General features: G+C 59.7%; 1 protein-coding gene across 6 annotated transcripts in view; it reads right to left on the bottom strand.

Annotated features, from left to right (window-relative positions):
* Nucleotides 1-26,435, bottom strand: part of SH3BP4 (SH3 domain binding protein 4) — a 66,329-nt gene that overhangs the window by 20,647 nt on the left and 19,247 nt on the right. Inside the window, exons 2-4 of one of the 6 annotated variants that reach the window (XM_037161393.2) lie at nucleotides 13,258-13,335; nucleotides 679-801; nucleotides 109-231 (exon numbers count right to left, since the gene is read on the bottom strand). The exons of 1 other annotated variant lie outside the window; for it this stretch is intronic. The gene's annotated coding sequence lies outside the window, so the exon portion shown is untranslated. Of the gene's footprint in view, nucleotides 1-108; nucleotides 232-678; nucleotides 802-13,257; nucleotides 13,336-19,633; nucleotides 19,743-26,435 lie in introns of those variants that run through there. 4 more of the 6 variants (XM_053655234.1, XM_037161392.2, XM_037161394.2 and 1 more) reach the window with 4 other exon arrangements.

Here is a 26,435-nt window from a genome sequence, read left to right as displayed (position 1 = left end):
TCCCCTCACTACATTTGTCTCCTTGGAATCAGGACACTTGGGCGTCCCCCTCTTGATCTTTCCCCAGCAACAACTCAGGGCCTGGCCCAAGCCGGCATTTGGTGTCACCTGGTGAACGTGCCGATGTTTGGTTCAAACAGTGCACTCAGAACCAAAGACACGGGAATGCAGGTCCCGGTCTCTTCTGGTCCGCCGCTTGTCACTGGACTGGGACAGCAACACACTTGAAGCCTACACCAAGGACAGAGAAAGCAGAGAAAGGGGCGGGGTTGCCACCACTTCTGCTGGTGCACCTCGGTTGGCTTGTCCCTGTCCCTCCACGAGTGTCGGGGGTGGAGGCGCCCCTCCCCTGTCCAGCGCCCTGCTGCTGAACCCGTCGAGACGGTCAAAGGCTAACCCACACAATGGATGGCATGTCACCTGCTCAGCGACCATGGGTTTGGCAGGGACACCAGTCATGGCGGCAGCTTGTGGGATGCTCCCCCCTCACCCCCAGTCACATGGGAGGGGCAGCCCACCCGTGAGAGAGAGCCAGCCACAGACAGGCTGGGAGCCAGAGCCTCGTGACCCACCCTGACCACGACTACTCCTGGCCCCTGGCCAGTGACGAGAAGGAAGAAGCGTGACTGTGTCTGGAGGAGTTCTGATGGCGACGAAAAGAGAAGGCCATTCACTCACCCGGGGCCGGGCAGGGATGGCCCCCGAGGGCTGACCCGCCGGACACGGTCCCCGAGACTGCAAAACATCAGCCCTCAAAGGATCTGTGATTGCCAAACATTAGTCACTGATTTCCTGTGGTCCCTAAGAAAAAAATAAATCAAATATGATTTACTGTTTCCTTTTAAGCGCAGTCCAGTTTATTCAAGGCAGCTGGGTGGTCAGAAGGCAGCTTTCTATCACTTTAAAGAGGAAGCCAGTTGATCGGCCAAATAGACAAACACGTACTTCAACTAAAAATTCGCTTCAAAGTTCAGCTTAGATGCCACTCCAAGACACCGGTCTGGCCGGTGCCACCCACTGTACAGATGAAGAAACTGGGGCTTGTTCGGCTTTTACGAAAAGGGGTTTTCCCTGAGGTTCGCTCATGAGACTCAGATTAAAACACAAGCCTGAGCAGCCGGGCAGCTTCTAGGGTCAAGGGCCCCCCCAAGCCGACTGACAATTCTAGATGGCGATACACACAGGCCGTGTTTGAGGTTCAAGTCTGAGATGGGAATTTAGTAACAGGAAAGCTTGGCAGGAGTTGCTGAAACAAAAAGGGACGCAAGGCTGAGCAACAGTCCTTGCAAGGCTCCCAGCTGACCCGAGCCAATGAACGGGACACAGCTGAAAACAGCCAGGGAGCCCCAGCGGACTCCGGACGTACTGACCCACGCTGTCCACGGGCCTTGGACACCGCCCGGGAGCGTCCCTCCTCGCTGCTTCTCCACCGGGCCAGCTGCACCCGCCCCCTTTCTGAGCACCTGGCGGCACCGAGCGGAGTGAGCAACCAACGGATTCTCAGAGCGAAGGAAGCCCTCTCTTTACTCTCCACCACGTCCACGAATTGCTCACCTGGGTCTCTAGAGCAATAAACCGATCGAGAACCTACACACTTCACCGATACTGACTGAGGAACCCAGAGCGGGCAGCAGCTCCCAGCCGCACGCTGCTGTCTGTGCCAGGCGGGGCAGTGGCCGTCTTAGCGCCAATCGCCCGCAGGGGTTGGGGTCCCTGTCCCAGGGTGACCTTCTCGCGGGGGCAGGAGGCGGGCCCAGACGGCCTCCTGGGAAGTGGTAGCAAGCTCTGCCCTCCCTGGCGGTGGGCGTCCGCTCCCCGCCCTCCCTCAGAGGTTCGCCCAAAGCTCTGCCGCCCTGGCCTGTGGGAATCGGAACACCGAAGTCCAAATTCACGTTCCTCTGACCCGGGCCAGCCCCGCATGCCCACCGCTCTCGTTCCCTGCTTTCGGGCTGTGCTTTGGGCCCTTTGCTCAGCCACAGTCTTACATCCAACCTCCTCGGCTGCCAACAGCTATCTCTGACCCCACTGCCCCTAACAGCCCGAATCCACCCGCTGGGCCGACATCAACCCTTCCGTTGTGACTTCATCTGGAAGCGCACGACGGGGCGGCCCCCTTGGCACAGAGGGCTCGCGTGGCTGCGCAGGGAGGAACGACTCAGACTAGAACCAGCGTAGAGCAGAGCGATGTGGCCTGCCTCGTTCTGGAACAGTCTGTCCCCTCCTGACTGAGGTGATGCCGCCAGAACGCCACTGAGGCCACCGTGTGGGACTCTGGTCTCTTCTGTGTCACCTGTTGACCATTTTTAGTCCGGTAACAGCCCTCATCTAACCTCGGCGCTCTTTCCACACCTGGCTCAGTGGAAGGACCAGTTTCCATGAACCACCCTCTTTCTAAGTCTCCTTCCAGTTATTCTCACCTACTTTTTTCTTCCAAATGAACTTCAGGGTAATTTACTTACATGTCTTTCCACCTCATGCTCCCTTTAAAAAATAGCCTCACTAGAACTTCAGTGACATGGCGTGAGTAAGAACTGGCTTCTTCAAACTTTTTTCTCCCAGAAAAACAGCGGCTCTCTGTCTATTTACAAGGGGGTTCCCCAGGGCGGAGGGGCGCAGGGGCGCAGGGCAGCCCTTTCTGAGAAGGGACAGAGAGGGAGTTAGGCTTTGGGAGCCCACGCTTTCTGCCAAAAGGCCTCACCTCTGCCCTCCCGTCAGGCAGTTGCGGAAGGCACATTAATTTCACCTCACGGTATGTCCACACCTTGACCTTGGACTTCTGGCCTACAGACCGTGAGAATGAGTGTCTGTTGTTTTAAACCACCCAGTCTGAGAGACTTGCCCCAGAGACCAGAACGGAAAGGTGTGGATGCAGAATCGTCTTATCAACCCCCCCGCCCCCCGCTGCTTCCCATCACGCCTGTCCCCAGCTCTCTCTTGTCGGCCGAATCTAATACAAGCAGGACTCCAAGAAGCAAATGAAAGTGAGGCTCCCCACACAGACAGTCTCGGCCTCTAATGTAAAATGCGGTCTTGCCTCCATGCTTCCAGAACATTCCTTCCTCAGATCCCCAACAAGCAGGGAACCGCCCAGCGCTGCTTGCCACGTTCCTGCAGGGAGTCAGGTGTCGGCAGGCAATGGGTAGCCGCCCCCGCCCCCACGCACCGTATATCCAGAGCATCATCACCGTGGACCTCTCGCCGGCTTGCCCTGCGGAGGCGGTTCCTTGGTGGTAACCACATAATTGGGGCTGTGAAACTGCCACTTTCACTAAGCTGCTGGCGCTGTCTGAACACAGCGGCGAACTGAGGACGTGCCTGATCTGTCAGAAAACGGGAGGGAGGGACAGGGCACATGGCGGCTGCAGCTCAGGGGGCACCCGTGTCCAGTTCCTTCTGGGGGGGTAGGCAGCCAGTGTGCAGCAGCATCGGCACCCAGTAGAGAAATACGTGGTAATTCAAACAGAAAAATGCAGAGGCGAAACCCCGGACAGATCCCAGCAGCCGGAGGCGAGACGAGCTCGGGAGGCACTCAGGCTCTGCAGACTCAGAGCCCCAGACACGAAGTTCCCACCTGGCGGCAGCGCGGACACGCAGGACCTTCTCCCGGGGAGGAGGGAGGCCTGGCCTCTGGGTGGCCATGAGGGGCAGCCCAGGCCGGAGGCCACACAGTGGAGGCCAGACTGCCTGTTACCGGCATGTAGGGTTTTAATGTGTTGTCTCACAGAAATGGAACATCATGTTTATAGATTCATCAAGATCCAGTAATTCTGGGAACGAAGCAGAAAAGAAAAGGCCAGTTCTTCCCAGCGGGCCGAGCACCCATCTCTGCAGCTGGGGGGACAAGCTAGGGCCCGGTCACCAAGGTGAAGACACACAGCCCCGCCTTCTTAGCCTCCTGACTCCAGCCCCACCGCCGGGACCTGGTCCCGGCACCACCGACACCCTGGATGGACTCGTGGCCGCCCTGTCCACGGCAGAGTGTGAGGCAGCCTCCCTGCCTCTGCCAGTTAGAAGCCAGCGGCATCTGTGTTCCCAAACAACCTGAGATGTCTCCAGCAGAGGCCAAGTGTCCCGAGGGGCAGCCCCGGTGCTGTTGCTATTTATCCTCTAACTCTGAGCCCCTGGCTGGCGCGCTGCTGTCTCTCCAGTTCCGTCTGGTTTCCGGGTCAAGGTCGGGTCTATCTCCACTTCCCAGCCGTGCTGGCACGCCCACGCCCCAAAGGGCTCCCACGGAACGGCTCCTCCACCTGGGTTCTGCTGGAACCACCTGGTAACCTTCTCAGCAGCACCTCGCCTTTCAATAAGCCCCCAGGATGTTCTCGTTCGCAGATGGGACAGAGAGTCACCACGCAGCTGGGACCCACTCACCCCCACCCCCCAAGAATCCATAGTGGTCCCCCCATTGCAAACCCAGGCCCCATTTCCTGGCCTCAGTGCAGATGGTGGCCTGAGACGTTCCCCTACCTGGCCTCTCCTGGACCCAACCAAACTCTCCCTGAGGACTCAGCCCTCCCCTAGGCCCTTTAAACCCCCAATATTCGCATGTGTTTGTTCCTTGCTAAAAAAAACCCACTTAGCAGCCAATCTACCATCTGCTCCATCACCCCAGTCTCCCACCCCCCACAACTGCACAGTCCGTGTGTTTGGCCCCATTCAAGGACAGGACCCCAGCTGCAGCCCACCAGGTGCCAGTAGCACCCCCAACCTGTCGTGATAAGCGAAGATGCTCTCCAGACATGGCCCCTACCGGCACCACGGGGCCAACCAGTAACTATTTTAGGTTTCGAGGGCCATTTGGCCTCTTCTGGAACAAGTCTGTTCTGCCTTTGAAAGGCAGACGCAGCCACAGCCGGCGCAGGGCCCGGCTGGGCTCCGGTTAAACCTTGCCTACACACGGGCGGTGCAGACCGGCCCCGCCTGGGTGCTGGCCCGCAGGCCCCCAGGCTGACGGCCAGGCGGCAAAGTGGCGTGAGGTGGCCCCGGAGTCCAGGGACCGTGGCTTTGAGCCCCTGCCGTCCTGGCTGCCCGCCCTGCTGCCTCCGCTGGGATGTCTTCCTAACAGTCAGAATCTGTTACAACGGAATGGGGGTGTTTCCCATAAACATGCGGCTCCACAGATTTCTGACGGATCCATTTTTACCAAAAACCCATGAATTTGGGACCAATACCCTGAAGGAAGGAAGCAAGTGGCCCTTCTGAGATTTTCTGAACGAGAACATGTCCATTCCCCAGGAAGGAGGCAGGCAGGAAGGGGGGAAGAGGGGAGACCTTACTGGAACAAGGCAGGAAGAGACACGGGACGCCAGGCTGGGCTCCCACCTGCCACCTGCTGTCCCCTTCCCAGGGTGTGCTGAGTCTGGAGGGGCAGCTTTCTCAGGTTTCCCCCTCACCCGCCCGCAGCCCAGGACAGGATTAGAGGCTGCAGCCACAGGGCTGGGTGTGAACAGCTGCAGGGACGCGGCCGCACCGGGCACCTCACCCCATCCCCCGGGGACACAGACCAAGGGGTGGGGAGGACACGGCCGCGGGATTCCAATCCCTGGAAGGAAGCTAAGAGGCTGGGTGCGAGGGGACCGCAGGGCGGGTCACCCTCCCAAAGCCGACAGGCCCTGTCTGTCCTCTCCCTTCCCACCTCGGGAAGACGTGTGTTTCTTCTGCAAACTCTGGAGTCAGGGAGGCTCAGGAGACGCTGCTGCTGCTGAGGGACGCACCCAAAGGCAGAGGCGGGACAGGAGAGGCCAATCCAGGCTGCAGACACCAGGGAGCAGGGACTGTCGGGGACTGGCTGGGCCGGGGGCCTCTGGCTCCGAGGAGCTCGAGGTCTGCGGGGTGAAGGCTCCTGGCCGCGCAGTGGCACTGTCACTGGGTAGGGACAGGCTGCACCGTCACTTAAGAGGGCATGACAAGACTCATTAGCACCCCTTTATAAAAGTGTAATAAAGGGACAATTTACGGAGGTGTGGGGGGCGGGTTGCAGGACAGCAGAGGGGCGGGGGAGGAGCAGCAGTTACTGGACCCTGGGGAGACAGGACCCCTCAGTCAGGGGAAGCAGGGAGAACCCCAGGCTACGTCACTCTGTTCTCTTGCTGCCCCGTCCTCTCGGCTGGCCAGTCCTAACAGGAGGGCGTTGCACCCAGATCTACCCACAGCAGGGAGGGACAGGCTGGGAGGGACAGAGGGACAGACTAGTGGCAGCCAGCACAGAGGAGGTCCAAAAGGCTGTTTTCTCAAAACAAGCCTCCCACGTGTGTGGTCCTGACACAGGTGACCGGGGACCCCACCTGCAGAAACACCTGGCAGGTCTGCCATCAACACCCTCTCATAGAGCAGCACCTTCCGAGGTCACTCGCTGTTCCTGGCATTGCTGTGTCAACACACAGCTGAGTGACCCCACGGGGACAGCAGTAAACTGGCCTCTGTGTGATGGCGACCCACGCTGGCTCTTGGAGAGCTGGAAAATACTGGGGACGGGTGTGGGGGGTGTGGAGCAGGAGTCAAAAGCCAGAGGTCTCTCCGAGAGCTCTTAGAACGAAACAGGACACCAAAACATAATGGAGCCCAGCCACACCGCTCGAGGGGCCAGAGGTCGTAAGAGGCCGACACAGTGGGGCCCACCTCCCAGAGGGGCGTCCCCACCAAAAGGAAGGCGATTCGGGGACACGCCGCAGCAGGGGTGTGCCCTGGCGACATGACTGGATGGTGCCACTTACGAGAAGCATCCGGAACAGGCAAACCCGCACAGACAGGAGCCAGTCGGCATTTGCTGGGGGCCGTGCACCGGCATTTGCTGGGGGCCACCTCCCTTTGGTGGCCAAGTGTTTTGGAACCTCGAGTGCCACTGAGGGACCCGAACGCCGTGCAGTCTGCACTGTTCCGAAGGGCCCCCGTTTCCAGTCGCCGCCCACTGGTGGCCCGAGAGTCACCTAGGCCCTGGGTTTCCACACACCGCCGGGTGGGCCCCTTGGATTTTCAGGTTTCGCTCAGAGGAGGCTCAAACCCAACCAAAACCCTAAGGTCTTCCCCGCTGTAGAAATGAACGGACAGTGTCTGGACGGAACCAAAATATTAAGCAGATGCAGGAGATAAAGAGTTTTAACTGGTGGCTGTCGAGTCTAATCGTGGTGCAAGCTGAGCAGTTGCTGCCCCGATTAGCTTGCCCCCGAGTCACCGGGTCCCCCAGCAGGCCCGAGGCCTTCTTCCTCCAAGTCAGGGGCTGCGGACGGACGTTGTTGAAGGGCACAGGCCCGCGGAGGAATCTGGTCAGGGCGAGGGGCTCTGTCTTTAGAAAACCGCCCGTACCTGTAAAAGTTGCTGCAGACCCTCTAAAAGGACCCCACTAAGGGTCCGTGTAGGTAAACGTACTTCTTGTGTTGTTGATATGTTTGCCCTGGCCGGTAGCTCAGCTGGTTAGAGCATCATCCCGATACCTATAGGACATGGGTTCAATCCCTGGTCAGGGCACATATAAAAAAAAATCAACCAATGAATGCACAGGTAAGTAACAAACTGATGCTTCTCTCTCTCTCCCCACCCCCTTTCTTTCTCTCTCTAAAAAATAAATTTATTGTGCTCAACAAACCAGGCTCCAGACCACTGTTCTCACCACAGGACACCCCAGGCCAACTCAGAGCCTCGATGAACCGTCTAAATTTCAGCAGAACCCGCAAGCCGAGGGGGAGGTGCCCGTACATCGCAGCCCACCTGCAGACACAGGGAGTGTAGACGGGATTCGAGGGCCACGACAAGGAAGGAAGAAGAACCGAGCCGTGTTTATCGAGCTCAAAGTCTGGGGCTGCTGGCGCTGGGCGGGGAGGCAGGAGAGGGAAAGGTGCCGGGGCACAAGGAGCCGGGCCGGACGCCCACCACACAGGCAGAGCCGGGCAGCCCCTCCGGGTGATGATGGCAGAGGGGGCAGACCCGGGTCTGGTGGACGGCGGTTGCAGCAGGAAGACACTCTGTGACCTCGTACAGCCACCAGCCAGCTAAGTCTGCTTCCTCTGCCAAGTGCAAAGCCTGGCCCGGTGGCCTTTCGAGTCCCTCCCCACCCGAGGAGAGTGGAGAGAAGAGGCACTGGGTACAGCTCACATGTGACTCCAGGCCCTGTGTCCCCCAACAGGGGACACCCCATGGCTGGCTGTCCACCCTACAGACATCAGAGCACACGCACCAGAATGAAGACCTGTCTCAGTCTAGCTCGGCTCTCCCGGGGCCAGCTGCTCACCGCCTGGAAGGAGGGGCCCCAATAATTCAGTCTGGCCAGCAGGTCGGGTTAATCCCTCTTGGGACCTTTGGGACCCCTGGGGCAACCCGGGGTCAGGAGGGCAATGTGCTTGAGAAATGGCAGGGCAGGGCCACCCTGAGGCCACCCCAACTACATGTTCACAAAGAAGCCGCTGGACTAGTGTTGGGGACCCTCAAGGACCCTCGAGAAGGGGGTCCCCGAGAGGCTGCGTGGCCAGCCCAAAGGGCTGGGGCTGTGGCCAAACCAGAGATAAGGAGGGAAGGAAGGAGGGAGGGAGGGAGGAGGGGTGGGAAGCTCTCACATAAGCCCAGGTGAGGACACGCACACCGCCTCTTCCCTTTCCTGCGAGAACTGACGGCCATGACTCCCTGGTCCAGAGACGCCTGCCCTGGACATGCCCATGGCCCTGCCCTCTCCCCCAGTGGGCCAGCAAGGGACACAGATGCACAGCCTGCCGGCTGAAACGCAAACAGGGTCCAGGACTGCCGTGCTTGGCTGCAGGCCGCTCTCGGGCCAGGCGTGTGCTGGGCGAGCCCCGGGGGCCAGGTGACCGGGAGAAGCACAGTCTCCCTTCCAGGAGAAGAGCAGCCTCACTTGTCAAACTCCGGCGCCCAGGCCACCCGCCACCTGCTGTGCCCCGCACCACTGCATCTCTCCAGTCTCCCTCCAGTGCTTCTTCTGGAGCAAGTCTGAGTGCCTGTCAACTTCTTTTTACCTCTGAGACCCTTCTGAGGCTCCGTTTCTGCAGATGAGGAAACTGAGGGCCAAGGAAATGAATTTATGCCACGTGGGCTCAGGTGCTCATCACTGGAATCCTTTTAAAAACAGGACCGAAGCTGTGAGCTGCGCGCAGAGCCACTGGTCGGACCCAGGACCGAAAGGCCTTGCCAGGGCCCTCCCTGCAGAGCGGCCTGCCCAGGGGACTTCGCAAAACGAGCTAACAAAGGGGGGAAACGCCAGCCCCACGGACAGGAAACCCGGGCTTTCAGATTAGGCTGGAGATTTCTTTGTGGGTCTGAGCAGGTTTCGGTCCCAGACCGGAAGGCTCCTAAAACAAACAGCGGCAGACTCTTTCTCCATTGGCACCTTTCATCTCCAAAGCCGCAAGTATGTTAAAAATTTCCCCCGTCTTCACGACGCAGCCGGCTGGCAGGCTGCTTTAAGAAGCGTGAAGAGGCAAGGCTAGCAGCTCCGGGCCCAAACGCAAGGCTCTGAGGAACGCCAAGGCCACTTTTAGTGGGGCGTGTGGCTGGGGGGGCTGGGGCCCCGGCTCAGGATTCTAGTCTGCCCACCTGCCCCAGGCCTCGCTTCAGAGGCTGGTGACCTCCCGCATTCAGTGGGGCCCTTTATTCCTGAAGCAGCAACACGTGAGGGGTTTTAATGCAACAGTTTTGAAAGGGCCTGAGTAATGTGTTGGGACCACTCGGGACAGGTTCCCCTGCCCTGGTCTCGGGGAGGTCGGACCTGCGGACACACGGGGATCTACATACAGTGTGATCCCCCATGATTCCCCAACCCGATGGGTCCAGGTGGGCAGTCACACCCCCGGCCCCTGACTTCTGAAGGGTTTACCCTCGCCCAAAGCCAGTGCTGTCCGTCATTCCTGCGCATCTGGGTAAACAGCCTTTGAAATAAGCCGCACCACCCTCGAGAAGGGAGCTCAGAATCCTTCAGGATCCTCATGCCCCTGCAGTTTAGCCTCGCCCCACTTTCTCCCACCTCCCTGTAACCTTCCTTAGGGTCCGTCTTTAATTCCAAACATATAAAAGCAGCAGCAAACTGTCCTCCTAAAGAAGCACTTTGCTCCGTCTGTTGAGATCTTGCTTCCAGGCGTGTCCTTTGTTTGGCTCCAATAAGTTTTTATCGAAAAGTTTGGGACAGGTGCGGACATCCCAAAGGGGCCCGCACAGGCCTCGGCAGGTGCAGAACCAGTGTGTCTAGGCCACAGGGCCAGGGACGGTCCACGCAGGTCTGGAAGTCTCGATGTCAAGGACGCTGGCCGAAGGTGCTCTGACCCAGCGACCTCTGAAAGCCGGGATCACCCCAACATACAGATCCGAGCCCTAGCCAAACCTCGAAAGTGACACGGAGGAAGGAGGGAAGAGGGTGCTGGAAGGGCTGTTTGTGAATGGATGTGGGCGTTCCGCTGGAGTGATGAGAATGGAGAGCCCCGAGATGGAGGTGGCCACACGGCACTGTGAATGGGCTGAACGCCAGCGATGAGCACCACGGAATGGTTCGCTGGACATTACACAAAGTTCACAGTCAGGAGCGTTTGGAGACCCCCGTCTGAAAAACACCCCAGGACAACGAAAACTTGTCAGTGACTCTCCACGCGGTCCAGACAGAGGGTGTCTGCCCGGCCACCCCTGCAGAGTGCAGACGAGTCCAGGAAGCTGACGGGCCCCATCCTTTGAGATTATCCAACTCTTTTCTTAACTATACCCTTGACGTTCACGTCAATGTACAGTCTAAGAGAACAGAACTTAATTTCACCTGCTTATTTTCACTCTAGAAATCAGCTGAGCGGCGCATGTTTGGGGCCCGAACGCCGTCAGGGCTGGTTGGTGCCGGCCTTGGGGTGGCTGCCCACGGAGCTCCTGGGCCCTTCCGGGCGCTGGGAAAGGGAGGCGGCAAGACAGGAGCAGCTTGGGGCTCACAAAGGCGGGCCACGGGCCTGGTCTTGGCCTCCCGTTAGTCACAGTCCTCTGGTCCTGAACTCTGAGCCTCTTCTCAGATGTAAGGTGCGCAGGACACACAGTGCCCTGGGCTGCAGCAGGCACAGCCTGCAGAGGGCGCTCAGCTGAAGTGTCCTGAGCTGGGCAGCTGTGGGGACAGGCTGGGCACCCCCCAAGCTCTGGCCTTGACTGGCATTGCGGGGGATCACGCTGTCGGGCCAAATTCTATCACTTCCAGTTACGTGAGCCATTCACACTGGTCTTCACGTGGAGGGCGCTGGGGTCCGCTCCTTCCCGCCCCTCACTCGGCCCATCACCTTCAGCAGCAGCGTGCGAGGGCACCTGATAAACTCCTTCTGGCCGCGATTAATAGCGGACCTCTAACAGCTTAAACCTGACCCCCAGCTGCAAGAATTACATGCAAATCACAAAACCAGGCACAGGCAAAACTCGATGTAGAACTTGAAACCCTGGGAAGGTACATCTCCCAATGAACCTGAGAAAAATCAGGTCTTGAATATTAAGAAACAGAAAGAAAACATGCAGTTATGTTCTCTGAGGGGAAAGCCACAAAAGGTGGTTGAATATGTTAAGACACCGGTTTTGCGATGGCCACTTCAGATGCTGGGACAGGGACCCACTCCGCCATCCCCAGGCAGGTAAAGGTGCACCTCCCTCCCCAGGCTCCCAGGAGTCCTTTATGCCAGGATGGAGTCGGAGGCGGCTTTGGCTCACCTCCAGTGGGCCAGGCCCGCCCCCCTCCCTCCCATTTTTCCTTCCCAGAAGTCTTGCCACTCTCCTAAGTCTGGCTCAGTGCCAGGAAAAGCAAACCACGTAAATGACACCCAGGGAACTGGGGGAGCCAGAGAGGGGCCCCAGGCAGGGCCCCCACGAATCTCCCTCCGTCCAGCCCAGGAGGGGCCTGCTCTGGGCGAGCCGTGGGGTCAGACAGGAAGTCTTGAAGCACAGCCCACCGGTTCTCTCAGGTTTATCTACAGAGAGGCACCGTGCTGCATTCTTGTGTTTGATTTCAAAACCCCCAGCATTCCGGCCGACGCCAGGCCCGAAGAATGCCAGGAATGTGGATGCCTTTCTCCGGGTTTCACCGCCACCCAGACAGACCGCAGCCTCCGGGCCAGGGGGCTGCACTTATAAGGCAAGACCTGCGGCAGAAGTATTTTAAGTCTCCAGGACCTCCGCGCACTAGGGATGGGCTCTGGGACCAAGCACGGCCCCCGCCCCCCAAATTCTTCCCTCCTCAAAGCCCCCCGGTCCCACCCGAAGACATCCCGAGCATTCTTTCCGTCCTAGAGCACAGGCAGATCCTGGCGAACACAGATGTGGAGAAAGTTGGGACGACATCCAATCTCCTCCCCCCCTCCCCTGAGCAGAGAGAGTTGTGCGTTGAAAGAAGAACCCCAAGTAACTGCAGTGGCCCCCACTCGACTGGGAGGGGCTTTTTTCGCTCAACCGTGAGCCTCCAGGAAGCAGCCCGGAGCAGCTTGCCCTCAAGTCTCCCCACACCCCAGCCTTATGCAAATGTCCATTTTAGTTCTGCCCACCATCCTTTAGCCCGGGGGCGGGGCGCTTCGTTGTCGTTTGAAGCACAGGAAGGCTGGAACCAATGACGGAGACGCTCCAGCGTAACTGACTTTACAAAAGGCAGTTTCCTTCCATTGCCAGAGAACAGCAAGGGCAGCCAAGAAAACAGCCATGAACTTTCCACCAGGATGTCATTTACCCTCCCGCTCTGCTGCAGGTGCCAGCCGCCTCAGGTGTTCCTCAGGGGCACCACGGTGCTTCCCTTTAACATTTTGTGCTATTGTACTCCAAGGGCAGGTGCTATCCCAGGGCCCAGTGGGGGCGACCTGGAACGGCAGGGCCACCTGGCGCTCCCTCAGGCCCCATCTCTGTCGTCACTGCTGGCCACTGTTCAGGAGCTGGTGACATCTTACGTTGTGAGAACAGTCCTTTGTGCAAACACGACAGGGCAGCCGACCTGGGCTCCATCTGGTTCTGGGTAGAGCGAGAACATTCCAGGGGCAGCCACAGAGGGGGAGCCGCAGAGAGGAAATGGGAATGAGGGGCTGTTTGGGGAACACTGAGGTGTCTAGCGCACCGGTGACCTCTGACCGTCCCGTGAAAACAGGCCATGAGGGAGAGGGTCAGGGGCCACCGGAAGCTTCCGCAAGCTGCTTCTCTCCTCTGCGCTGCTCTGCATGTGCCCAGGGCTCACCTCCCCACAAGCACCTGTGCACCTCGGTCAGGACACAGCGGCCGCCACGCAGCCGGCCCAGGTGCGGCGACTCACTCCAACACTCCGTGCACACAGCTCACCTGCCACAGGCCACCAGCTCCCGATGTCAGAGGCAAAGTCCTGGGACCCAGCCTTCCATCCCGAAAAGAAGGGGCACACTGCAAGACAACAAGGGAACCGTGACTGAGATTTAGGTTTGTTCAGCTCCAAACCCGCATCTCCTCTGCTTCCCATCCGAGGCTCGTCCACAGTGGGGCAGCTGCACTCACGTGGGCGGGGGAGGGGGCGGGCCTGCAGGACCCCGTCCTGGAGCTGCCCCTTGGGGCTCCACGCAGGGCGAAAAGGCAGACGGACCCTCATTTGCTCCCAGCACTCTCAAGGAAAGGCCCCCAGGGTGGGAGCTCCTGGGACTCCAAGGCAGCCCCTCCCTTGCCGTGTGTCCCCTCAGGTCCCCGCAGGCCTCAGGCACCATGACTGCTCTCCGGGGAGCCTGGTCAGAGATGAGGCCTTTTTCTGGCACTTCTTGCCCAGCGGTGCGGCGTCCCCCTCCTGCTGCTCCTTCCGCTGCCAACACTGGTGGTGTTAGCTCAGTGGAAGAGCCCTAAACGCACATCCCTGCCACCTGCAGGCAGTGGGGCTTCCTCCCCCCGGGGTGGGGTCTCGAGGAGGCGGTTAAAGTCACAGGGCACTAACGTGCTAAGTACAGAGTCCACGTCTGTGACAGATTCCCTAAACAAGTTTGACAATGACAGGAGAGGAGTGGCATTGAAGGTCACCCACCCTGCGCATCCCCTGAAAGCTCCCTGCATCGGGAGAGGGTCTCCGGGCTCTGGTTTTCCCAGACCTGGTCAGGCTGGGGAACAGGAGGTGGGAATTCTGCACTGGGCACCTTGCTACATCAAGGCCACCGGGCCGGCAACGGGGGACGGGGGTGTCCCCTCCTCCAGCCCATGACAGCCCATCCTCCCTGTAAATCTTTCACATGCAATTAAAAGGAACATCGGGAGAAGGCCGGGTGCTCCCCCGAGATGCTGGGCTGGCTGGTTTCCAGGCCACCGTTCCCCCAGGGGTTTCACCAGTAAAATGAATCCCAGATGCACAGAAAGGCAAGGGGGGGGAAGGAAATGTCCAGCAGGCAGGACCATCTCGAGTGGATACAGTTCGTCCCACGGTCCATGCAGACCTCCCAAAGGTACAGTGACTCGAGACAACCCTTGCGCAGAGGGGAAGGGCAGCATCCCAGCCGGGAACTCCTCGGAAAAGGCAGCAACGTGAGGAAACACTCCTGCCACGACAAAAGATGGGGTCCGAAGGAGGTGGGAAAATGGGGGCTGGGGACAGGATGCTCAAGACACAGGACACGGGCCATTGTCCACCCATCGAGTGTTTACTTTGGACGCAGCTGCCGGGTCGCTCGGAAGAGTCTGCCAACTTCAGCACACGCTCTCTGTACGCCCCTCACTTGTCAGTGGCCCTGGGTCAGCCCCCCCAACCCTCACCCCAGCGCTGGTCCTCGCTGCAGCGCCGTGCCTCAAGGCAGCACCCACATGGTTCCCCCCACAATGGCCCCCACAGCCTGCGTCTGCTCACTTCAGGGCTGGGGTCTCTCCCCACCCCCTGCCCATGTCTCAAAGTGCCACAGCAGAACGAGAGGGGAAAGCGGGACCCCACAAATCCTCGCCCTCTTCTAGAGGCGAACTTCGGCCCGTGTCCAATCCAGTGCGTCGGCACACAGGGGACCCCCGGCCCCCACACTCGACAAGCACAGGTTCCTATAAAGGTGACGTTCAGGACCAACCTGGACTATACGGCTTTGCCTCGGACCCTGAGTTTTTCACGGCTCACGGTAGAAACCGGGAAACAACCCATCTACAAAATTGGGAATGTTTTTGGGTAAACGGGCAACGGCCTTTATGTTCAAGGCTGCCAATGCTACCGTGGAAACGGTTCATGGAAACAGTATTTTGGGACGTGGCAGATGACACGGCCACGTGAGAGCGTCTGGCATCTCCCCCGTTCAGGTGGTGAAATTTTCTTAGGCAGAACACAGGACCGGTTCACTTATCTCTCCTCCAGGGGCGTGTGTGTGTGTCCCTTCCCTCCCTGCAGCTGCGGGCTCCTACCTGGGACCCGCCGTGTATCAAGTCAGCGGTCTGGGTCCCTGTGCGGCCTGTGTTTCTGACCGAGCTTCCTCCCTGGGCGAGGCAGCAGGTGTGAGCTGTGCCCTTTCGAGTATGTGGACACCTACACCTATGGCCCGAAGACTGCTTCCTCCTCCTCCTGTGGGCTGTGCCTTGTCATAGAAATTGTTATGTATTTACTTTTACACGAACGAATGGCCACAAGCCACAAGTGAGACCACAGCAGCTTCCACGACAACCCGAATGGAACATTTCGGAAAGAAGGACAGCGGTGAACCCCGAGCACGGCCTGGCACATGGGCCGAGTGAACCCTGAAGGAGGGAGGAGTAGAACTGGGGGACCCCGAGCTCGGTGTTCTCGCAGGGTCCTCGTGCTGCTGCTCCAGGTAAACTGGAAGTCGGAGGACGCAGTGCGCTTGTTCAGTCACGAAAGACGCCACTGTGGCCTTGCACGACACCCAGAAATGGCCTCCACCCAGTGTTGGGGAGACCGGGAGGTAAACATCTACTGTGCTGTTTCCCTATTTTAAAAAAGCAAAACAAAATAAAACACTGTTCATCCAGCCTTTGACCAGCTGCTCCGGGACTTCCCCGGTCGGACCCGGCTCCAGTTCTGGGCTCCGGCGGCGGGCGGGAGCTTCAAGGCCAGGGTCCTGGCCAATCGCCACTTAAGAGCTGATGAAGGAGACCTTCCCGGAGAAGTCCTTTGACTTCTGATTCCGACTCGGAACCTTCTCCCGTGACTAAGTGAGGGGCAGCAGTCGTCAGGAGCTGCGTGAGGAGGTCCAGGTGGGGGAGGCGGCCTGGGAAGGCAGGAGGTCTGAGATGGCTCCGAGTCACCCCATCGGTTTCACGTTAGCGCTGCCCTTACCAGCTTCGTGACCTGTGCTACGTCCCTTACCTGGGCTCGGGGCCTCAGTCCCCTCAAGTGGAAAACAGGGCCCCCCAGCATGCAAGAGTGTCCCCACTTCACGAGGCTTTTTCCTTTCCTCTTTCCCACCAGTGCCTGAGGGTCACCGCGAGGGCAGGCTCCCTGCCTTTTCCTTCCTCGACAGATGCAAGACCAGACAGAGTGCCAACACGCAGCAGAAGCCCCACGACACCCCCACGCTTGAGTGCGGCAGGGGGTCTCAACGTCCCACAAGCAGACACCTCGCCTGGCAGACTCTCACTGAAACAAAGCCGGTCTCTATCCCCAGAGGTGGGGGTGGGGGCCTGAGAACGAGCATCTCTCCCTCCCTGCCTGGTGAGGGTGATGCTGTTGGTCCCTGGACCACATGCTGGCAACCACTGGTACGGGCAGGTCAGCAAACAGGAGAACCAGGGCTCAGTGGTTTCAGCGAAGGGCCACTATCAAGAGGTGGGGGGCTGGGATCACCCTCTCCTCGGGGTAGGCAAAGCCTGAGCCCCTGACTCCGATACACAGAATCACGGTCAAGTGCAAGGCAAACAAAGGATGACTGAGCAGGTTGCGGTGAGACAGGAAGTCTCCGAGGGAGGGAGTAAGATGCCGGGCAGGGTCCCAGTCTCACCCTTCCTCCCTTCCTTCTTCCACGACCGAAGTCACAAAACTTCCCGTCTGCTGGAGTAGGAAGAAGGTCAAGACCCTGCCTGGACCAGGCGCAGGGACTTTCTGGGTGAGTCTTGGGAGAAGGCCCAGAGCCAACAGCCCCCCGACAATCCCGCCTGGACACGGACTCCAACGCCGGCCCCGTCGCTGACTGCCATGACCGCCTGCCTCCTCATCCACGGGCGGTGTGGGCAGCAGCACGTCAGTGCTGTCACCGGGGTCCCCCCCCCACACGTGTGGCCTCCAAAGGCCGGTGCCTCTCTTCCCAAATCCCCAGCTAACCCCTCCTCGGATGCCCTGCAGGGAGAGCTGTCCTGGAGCAGGACCACCAGCCACCTGACCTCTTGGATTCTCCTTCCGGGGGGTCATCTCTTCACCCTGGCAACCTCTTACCCTAGCAACGTGAAAGGGGCAAGAGAGGGAAAAATGCAACCCACCCAGGCTCAAATCCCAAATTCTCTTCCACGCCCGACTCACACCAGACGGAGGCCCTCAGGAGCCCCCTCCCTGCCAAGCGGTGCAAAGGGGAGACATGGCCTTGGTCTGCGGTGCTGTCAGCACTGAGGAAACCGTCACCGTTCAGAAGCCCTGGCCAATGCTGTGCGGTGCAGGGCAGAACACCGATTTTATCAGATCATCGGGTAAGTCCTGGTCGGCTCCTGCGGCGGGTGCAGCCCTCCGAGCGGCCGCCCACGCCCTCAAAGCACCCGGTCAGATGGCGGGAAGCAACAGTTCCTGAGTCCCGAGACCTGAACGCAGTTACAAGCGGAGCATTCCGTATTTCTAAATACGTCCCCCAAATGGATCCTGCGTTTCTACTCTCTTCATCAAGACGAGTGCCATGTTAGCCAGAAATGCAAGGCAGTCCCCCAACCTCAGGGAACACCCTACTTTCTAAACAAGACATTTTAAAAGATGCAAACAGCCCCCCCCAAAAAAACCTGTTGCTCTTTATTAAATTAGAGAATGCAGACTCGAACGAGGCTGTCCACAGGCCGGCTGAGCCCTGGCGCGGTGTGCGTCTTGGGAGGCGCTTCCACTGGTCGTCACGGGGGTGGGAGACCAGCAGCCCTGCCACCAGCAAAGCTGGGCAAAGGGCACCAGCTGTGTGGCAAGGCTCTCGGTTCTCCCCAGGACCCCGAGCTCCAGGCACAGGCTGGAAGTCGAGTGGAACCGGGTCCTGGTCAGTTATTAAGCGACAGGAGAGGCGGGCTCTGTCCGCCATTCCTCCTCCCCCCAGGGCCATGTCCCTGCCGGGGACTGCTCCGGATCCTGACTGGGTCCTACCTTCATCACAAGCCACCGTCCCTGACTACAAACACAGAGCCAACCGTCTGGGCTGGTGCCCCTCTAGCTCTGAGGGACACGAGGCTGGCACAGCGCGTCCCTTCGCCCTCTCACGCGTCCTCCCTGGGCTCCGTTCCCCGTGACCAACAGAGGGACCGGCGAGCTAAGCCAGCCCCTGTGCCCTGCTCTCTGGGGTGGAGGGAAAAGCAGGCACCTAGATGGCAGACACCGGGATGTAAAGCTGCTCTCACACAGAGCAAAGAGAGAGAGGGACTCCTGGGACCCAGGGGAGGGGCCCCTCGGCGGATGGGACTCCCGAGAGGTGTCAGGAGAGGCCACCATGCACAGAAGCTAAACCCCCCCTTTTGTCTGTCTCTGTGCCCCCCTTGCCCCCCAACACATGTGAACTTCCTCTTGACCTGAGCACCTTCTGCCTCGCCGATGGCCGACAATCACGCAGACCGGGATGGGGCTGGAACCTGCCTTCCTCTGGACCCGGGGACCCGTTGAGTCTGGACCCAGTGAAGACCACACGGTGTAGACACCAAGTGGGGCGTGGGGTCTGCAGCACCCCCTGCCCCCAGCGCCCAGGCCTCTGTGCTCCGGCCTCCTGTCCTGCAGAGGGATGATTCTAAGAGGGTCCCCTCAGCAGTCACAGTGACCACGAGCTCGGCCACCCACCCGGCCTTTGCTCCCCCCTCCCCCACCTCACTTTCCCAGATCCCCGCTCCCAGTTCAGGAGGCCACCTCTCCCCAGAATAGCAGCCCCCGAGTCCTCGTCTCCAGCCCGGCGTCTGGGAAAGTCCCCGACCAGAAGAGACGGCCACGTGAGGCCGGCAATGGACGCCGGGCCTTTGGCCAGGACACAAACACAGCCGTGCCATGTAGTACGATTCCTGGTCGGCTCCGCAGAAAGAAAACTCCCAATTTAGAGAGCCAAGGAAGTACCTTGTTTCATCAATAAGATGCACTTACACCCAACTAAATCTGGAGAAAAGCAAAGGGTATTTATTTATACCGCCACTGACATTTTTACATTAAAAATACACAAATTCCCTGTGGCTGGAGGCCAGGCTGGAGGCCCTCAGAGCTCCTGGCTCCCGGGGGACTCCCGGTCCTCAGCTGGGCCTGGAACCCACGCAGCAGGCGCCCACCGGCCTCCTGAGTGCACTGTGAGTCACTGACACCAAGGGGCTCTGCTCGAATGTCACCTCCTCAACCCCTGACCTCTGTGTCCCCCCCTTCCCGAGGGCTGCTCTAACAAATTGCCACCCACTCGGTGACTTGAAACACGAATTTACTCTGGCCAGTCTGAAGGTCAGAAATCTGAAGCCAGTTTCACGGGCCGTCGCCAGGGCATGGGCTCTAAAGGGAGAATCCATTTGGCTGCCATTTCCGGTGGCATCGGAGCCCTGGCTGGGGGTCCCTCCCTCCGCCTCCAAAGCCCATCGCTCTAACCTTGGTCTCCGTCACCACGTGGGCTTCTCTGTAGTAAGATCTTCTTTTGAAATGACATTTGTCACTGTACTATAGTTAGGGGCCCTCTGGGTGATCCGGGGTAATCTCTCCATCTCAAGATCCTTAAAGGAAACACACCTGCAAAGTCCTTGTTGCCACACAGAGCAACAGCCACAGGTCGTAAGGCTCAGGTCGAGCGTGTCTCTGGAGGCTGCTGGTCAGCCTGCCACACTCCCAGCCAAAACCAGCACGCCTCACGCCCCACCCCCTCCCCTCAGCCTCATGCGTCACTCTCGACATTTCCTTGTCTAGCGTTTGTTCATTTTCCTTCTTCTCTACCAGAATGAGTGTTCTGTGAAGGCAGGTGGCTCACCTGGACTACCTGGAACATAGCAGGCACTCAGGAAATTGCTACAGAACCTCCTGAAGCAATCAGAGCGCCGGCTCTGCCAGGTGAACATGCTCGGTCCTGGCCCAGGAGCCCACCTGGCTCATGCGCTGCTGCATCCCAGCCCCCAGTTAAGGTGCTCCATTCATTAGCAGGGCCCGGCTCCTGAACATGAAACAGAGTCCCCGGTCCCTGTCTGCCCTCGGGTCTGCGCCCCACGTGGTCCCAGGTGCATCTCTCCCTGAAGCCCACCACCTCGCTCGCTGCTCTTTGGCCCATCCCTCTCTGCTCAGGAACGCAACGCGCCTGCTTCCTGCTGCGACCTGCCACCTGCCAGTTTCAGGGCTCTCCCCACTCAGGCCCTATTGCACCTCCAGCCTCCTCAGCACCCCCTGCCAAATGCCTTCAACTGTGGACAAGTCAGGTGCCCACCCTCACCCTACACGCACACCCCATCCCCTCCTGCAGGGAGTGCCTCCTCAGACTCTCCTTCAAGCCCCAGCCCCCACGCACCAGGACTCCAGGTATCAGTGCCACCTCTCAGGCCCACTGAAGGACAGCACTTCTGGGCAGGCCGGTGTAGGTGACCTCAAGGCCCGCAGGGACTCCCGCCCTCAACTCTGCAGAGGTGAGTCTCTGATGAGCGCTCACATTTCCCCAGTGCCTCCCAGCCCCTGGGCCTTGCATCAGACCCACCAGGAGGTCAGGGCCTGCCCTCAGGCACAGCAGGTTCTGGAGAGCAGCCTTCGCCAGGGCAGGGAGAGCAGCCTTCGCCAGGGCAGGGAGAGCAGCCAGCTGGAAGACGTGTTCAAACACAGAGCCGACAGACCCAGCGAAGCCACAGGTCTGCCCACAAGGGCCGCCAGCCCACAGGGGCAGGCGATGATGGCCCTGCTCACCTGAGGGGCCCAGGCACCACAAGAAACCCAAACCAAGGACCACACAGTGCTGCCAGGGAAGGGGGTGCGGTGAGGGTCTCCAGGGAATTCGAACTGTAGATACACAACACTTTCTTGTGCGTGCACGTGCACCCCAGGTACTCAAATGAACCTGGTGTCTTTGCACTTTCACCTGCTAACCCTGGTGGCCCGAGGTGCCCGCCACACTGTGCCTCTCCGAGGGGTTTCCCAAACTTGTAGTCTCAAGGGCAGAGGTAGGAGATGGCCCAGGGGCGGGGGGTGGGGTGGGATCTGGAGCCGAGTTCACCGCGGGGCTCATGTCCACCCCTCTCTGAGTTCACTAACAAAGGGGCACTCGCCACGAGGGTCCCTTCTCATTACAGCACTTTAAAAAAAAAGAAAATCTTTCCTGCTAGCTGGGAAAAGGGGTTGTTTCAGTAATATTCTTTTTCCTTTCCAGCCTAGTTCTACAGGAATTCACAAACAAAGCCCAGGCCCTCGACAACAAAGATCGCCATGGAAACAGGTCCCCCTCCATGCCGAAACCGTGACTTCACCTCCTGTGCTGGTGCCCTGAGAATCCCCGTGAAAACAAACACCAACCCAGGATCGAGGACGGGCAGGAAATGGAGCCGCTCTTTCTAATTTTAACTTTCTCCAGGAATGTGTTCGCTCTCAGTGGCTGGGCACATTCTCCCCAGACACCGCATTCCTTCCTTCCTTCAGGGCAGAGCCGGCACCACCAGGGATCTGCCACAAAATGCAGAGGGCTGGAGGGCGGGGCCCAAGGTGCGATGCTGACTCACAGGTTCTCCAAAGTGACGGAGAAACCAAACCGCGGTGTTTGCCCAGGAAAGCGCTCCCAGACCAGCGGGCGGGCCACAGAGCACGGACAGAGGGCGCTGGCTCCGCCTCAGGAGGCAGCGTCAAAGCATCAGGAAAAGTGGGAGCCCATTTCCCAGGCACGACGCCAAGGAGGAGGGGGCCACGGGCCAGGACCGGGAACACCTTGAAAACAAGCCTGCAGAGTGTCCCCACGGGACAGGGTTCAGAACGGGCCTCATTGGACTTCTAAAGCCCACGTGGCCAGGAGACAAACTGGGAGGCAGCATTCTCGATGCCTGTGGCCAAGAAATTCTGCCTTTTCCAGAAAATTCAAAGAATTACAATTCACTAAGAAAAATGGGCCAAAACCGTGAAAAAGATCTTTGCATCAAAAGAAACCAGAAGAGCCAGTAAGCACAGGTTTAGGGCCAACAGTACAGAAAGCGGAAATTAGACACCTGTCAGGTGCCTGCCCAGACCCCTCGGACCAGACGCCCCCCAAAACGCAGCAGCTGGGGGCCTCGGCTCTGCCACTGGGGCGCTCTGTGTGGCCGCCTGCCCCACTGAAACCAGCAAGGCAGAAAATCAAGGTCCCCTTCTTAATCGAGTCCTGGAGTGGCCTCCCTCCCGTCTGGTGGCTTCTGTCTGTTAGAAGCAGGTGGCCGGGCCAGCCACTCTCAGGGCAGGAACCCCACAGGTGTGACTACGGGGAGGGGGGTTTAGGGGCCACAGGAGAGCTGGCCAGCCACAAATGGGACACAGTTCCACTCACACAGAGGTGATAAACGTAAGGAACAAGTGACGTTGCATAGTGTCACAGGTCTATTGCTCCGGGGTGAAACTAAGTAAATGCAAGAAAACGACAGCCACACAGTTCAAGACGGGGACTGCCTGGGAGCTTGGTGATGCCGGACTGAACACACCCTGGGGAGACAGATGGGAAGGACATGGGCGGGGCAGGGGCCCCAGGAACTTCAACGTCAAGGGTGAAGGTCCACTTCTTGGCTGGGGCAGTGGCTGTACAAGTGTTTAGAGGGCTGTTCACAGCTTTTGTGATGTTTCTGCTCATTCTAAATATCTTCAAGTATTATTCATAGCTTAAGACTCAGCGACCCCATGGCTTGGCTCTTTGGTACCCCATGGAATCGTCAGGACAGGTGCCCTGCGCACGGTGGGGCCTGGGAAAGCGCCCCCACCCCCGTGCACTCGCCCCGCTCCGCCCCACAAAGAACAGAGCAGCTCCGACCTAGAAGCGTGGCCCCACCTGGAAACCCTTCTCTCACTCCCGGCGGAATCAAACTCACATGCCTCCAGCTTTTACCTGGCAGCCCTCACTCTGGAGTCACACTCCAGTTCCTCCCAGGCTGGATACAGCTCCCAGAAATGGCCCCACCCCTTGCCCGCTCCCTTCCCGGTAAGTAGGGCGTGGGCGGTGGGGTGGGCAGGCCTCAGCCTCTCCCCATCAGCCCTGCGCTGCCCCCTGAGGCCTGGAAGCAGCCCGTGGTGGGCGATTTGTCCCTCTCGAGGCATCTGAAAACAAGAGCCATCGGCAGCTGGAAGTCAGGAGCCACCCAGGCCACATCCTGTTTGGCCGCGACGTCGATTTGGTCACGCCAATTCTGCGGAACAAAAGAACTTTCTGCACGGGCTTAAGGGAAGGACGCCTGCCACAAAGAAGGAGCCAACCAGAGCTCACCGCACCTCTTGGGGGCACAAAGGGCTGGGCGCAGGCCCAGGCAGCCTCGGGGGCTACACGGTCCATGGTGGGGGCAGTGGGTCAGTGCCCAGGACCCTGCATTTTGCCACCCACCCTGACACCCCAATTTCTCAGGCTCGCCAACGCTTAATGAACGAATGAGTGAGTGACCAAGCCTTGTGAGATGGAGTGAGGAAATGCACGATGTCCACAGCCCACGAGTGATGTGGACAAGTGCAAACCCCCGTGCGTCCCCGGGGCCATGGCGGCCACCCCACTCTCTGTACCACGGCCTTAAAAGGAATGAAGACCCCCCTGGGAGTCTAGCACCTGCCTTTTCTAGAAAAACCCTGCACATGCCGCACAGTTGGCTCCTCCCGAAGGGGGAGGAAGGGACCCGAAGTGTGTTTTCTCGCACCCGCCCGGAGCGATTCCCAGGGGATGCCGTGGGTGCCAAACGAAAGGTGCTGTGAGTCTCACTCGGGGCCCGGTCAGAAGGCCTGGGAAGTTGGGAAGCGGGGTGTCGAGGCGAAGGGCCTTCTGGAGAGCCCAGACTGCAGGGAAGGGCTCATGAGTGATTCCAGGGGTACTTTGGACACCAAAGCGGCCGTCTGGCCCTTTGCCACATCTCAGGGGAAGGGCGACACTGGATGCTCACAAGCACCCCGAGGGTGCTCACCCAGCACAGGAAGCGCCGTGAACTCTGGTCTGAAGGGCGAGCACGTCACCTGAGACATGCCACCTGTCCCGCCTGCAGGTGTGGAGGAGCCTGGCTCCCTCCCTGGCCTACCTGCTTGTCTCCAAAGGGGGGGACCTGGGGAGAGCGAATAATTCGCACTTAGCCCACGCAGCAGCTCCAGGTCCAGTCCCGACGTGGGCAGACGCAGACCACCGAGGACCCCTCCCCACACCACCGCTCCCCTCACCGCTCTCTTGTCCCTTTCCAGCCGACTCTCAGCCCTATACTCACGGTCAGGCTTATCTCCTGATCTATCTGTCTGATGAAACCTCAGACCCAGGCCCCAAGGCACAGAGCAGGGGCCCCATCTCCTGGAGGCCACGCCACTCCCAGCCCAGGCCTCGCCTCTGCTGACCGGGGCCCCTGCTACTCAGAGTGCCGTCCCCGGACCAGCGGCCCCCTCCTCCAGACTTACTGGGTCTGAGCCGGCCTTCTAACCAGACCCCCGGCGACGCCCGTGCACACAGATCTGAGACGGGCTGGGCGGGCCAAGGCGGGTCTGCCTGCTCCCTGACGCTGGGTCCTGTGAGACCCCTTCCCTCCGAAGAGCACTGACTCGAGCGCAGAGCCCGGGCTGTGTGCGTGGGCACACTCCGCGACTCGCCCGGGCCCACCAAGTGCCCGTGCTGGCTGCCGGGCTGCGGTGCCAGTGTGTGGTGTAAGCACGAGACAGCTGAAAGGGCAGACAGCTTGGCGTGGCCGTGTCCACTCCGCACTTGCTCTACTTAACTGTCCTCGGGGTAAACGGTCTCACCTGTTCCCCACGCAGCAACCCCCGGGCCCGAGTGGATAACAGGACAGGCAGGGCCCCGGGGCCACCACCACGAACACCTCTCCCCGCCCCCAACCCGAGCCTAACTCCCCGGCCTCGGCGTTGCAGAGCAGCTTATAAACGGGCCCATTGTCCCCACTGCTCTGTTCCCATTCTCAAGTTCACCTGGCAAAGAGACGATCGTGTTAGCGTTTGGAAACCAGCTCCCCCGCTGGCCAGGAGAGCAGCTCACCTCTGAGCACTGGGTCCAGGAAAACAAAGAAGGCGCTGTGGGCAGGAGACAGGCTCCGGCCTGACCCGGAGGGGCTGGGCCCCGGGCGCTGGGCTTTGAGGAACTGGGCGGCCAGAGGCCGGGGAGAGGAGGACCCAGACCCCAGCCAGGGTCGCTGCGCTGCGTGACCAAGCGTGGGTGCAGAGGGCAGGGGGCATGAACCCCATGCCACCCACCCACCCAGTGGCCGTCCCCGTGTGTTTTAAACACACTCTTCCTTTCAGAACAGACTCAGATCCACAGAAAAGCTGTGTGGAAAAGGCCCATTGCACACGTGAGACACACATCACACAGTAGGACAGCCTGCCTGGCACTAATGCCCATTCCGCCCCCACAGGGCCATCGTCTCCCCCGACGTCCTTTTTCCGCCCCAGGACCCCTCCCAGGGTGCCACTCCGCACGCAGTTCTGTCTCCCGAGGCTCCTCATGCCCGTGACGGTTTGTCAGACGCTCCCACACTGGGACGACCTTGGTGGTTTCGGTCAGAACCGGCCGGGGCTCCCGTGAGTGCCCCTCCGTCAGGGTGCACCTGCTGTTACGGTCACTACATGGTCACAGGGTGTGGGGAGGAAGGCCACGGAGGGGACGTGCCCTTCTACTCGGTTTCTATCAAGGTCAAGTACGGTCAACACAGCTCGGCTGCTGGTGCTGACCTTGGCCCCCACCCCCAGCGTCTGTGAAGCCCCTTCTGCAGGCCCCGCCCTCCCTCCCTGCCGAAAGATTCCCCGAGTCCACTGCCAGCCAGGGGGTGTGCACACAAGCTCTTCTATTTTTAACAAAACAAGCAAAGCAAAGCACCCGGCACAGGTCCGGGGAACAGAGCCCGGCTTAGCTACAGCAGCTCAGAGTGGGCGGGAGGGCTGCCTCTTAGCCACAGACTCCCACTCCCGGTCGGTTTCCCCACAAGGACTGAAGCCAGAGGCACGAGACCGAGCTGGCTGGTTAACACAGGGTGGGGGGAGGCTGGGTAAATGACACGGGTGATAGACACCCTGGCCTGGGTTTCCATGAAGGCAGCTTCTCGTGGGGCCCAGACACCAGCGGCCCTGCTCAGGCCCTAGGCACGCACCTGGTCAGGTGGCTGGCCCTGGATGAAGGGGGCCACCCTACAGAGATGGATGGGTTCCCTGGTGAAGTCCCTCAAGTCTGTGGTGTCCTTCCCAGGTGTCATCAGAGGATGGCCCTTGACCTGGGGCACACGGAGAGGACCCA

Source organism: Artibeus jamaicensis, unplaced genomic scaffold (assembly GCF_021234435.1).
Source record: "Artibeus jamaicensis isolate MK-2021 breed Jamaican fruit bat unplaced genomic scaffold, CSHL_Jam_final contig_944, whole genome shotgun sequence".
NCBI classification, from domain to species: Eukaryota; Metazoa; Chordata; class Mammalia; order Chiroptera; family Phyllostomidae; genus Artibeus; species Artibeus jamaicensis.
This window is presented reverse-complemented; position numbering and strand designations above follow the sequence as displayed.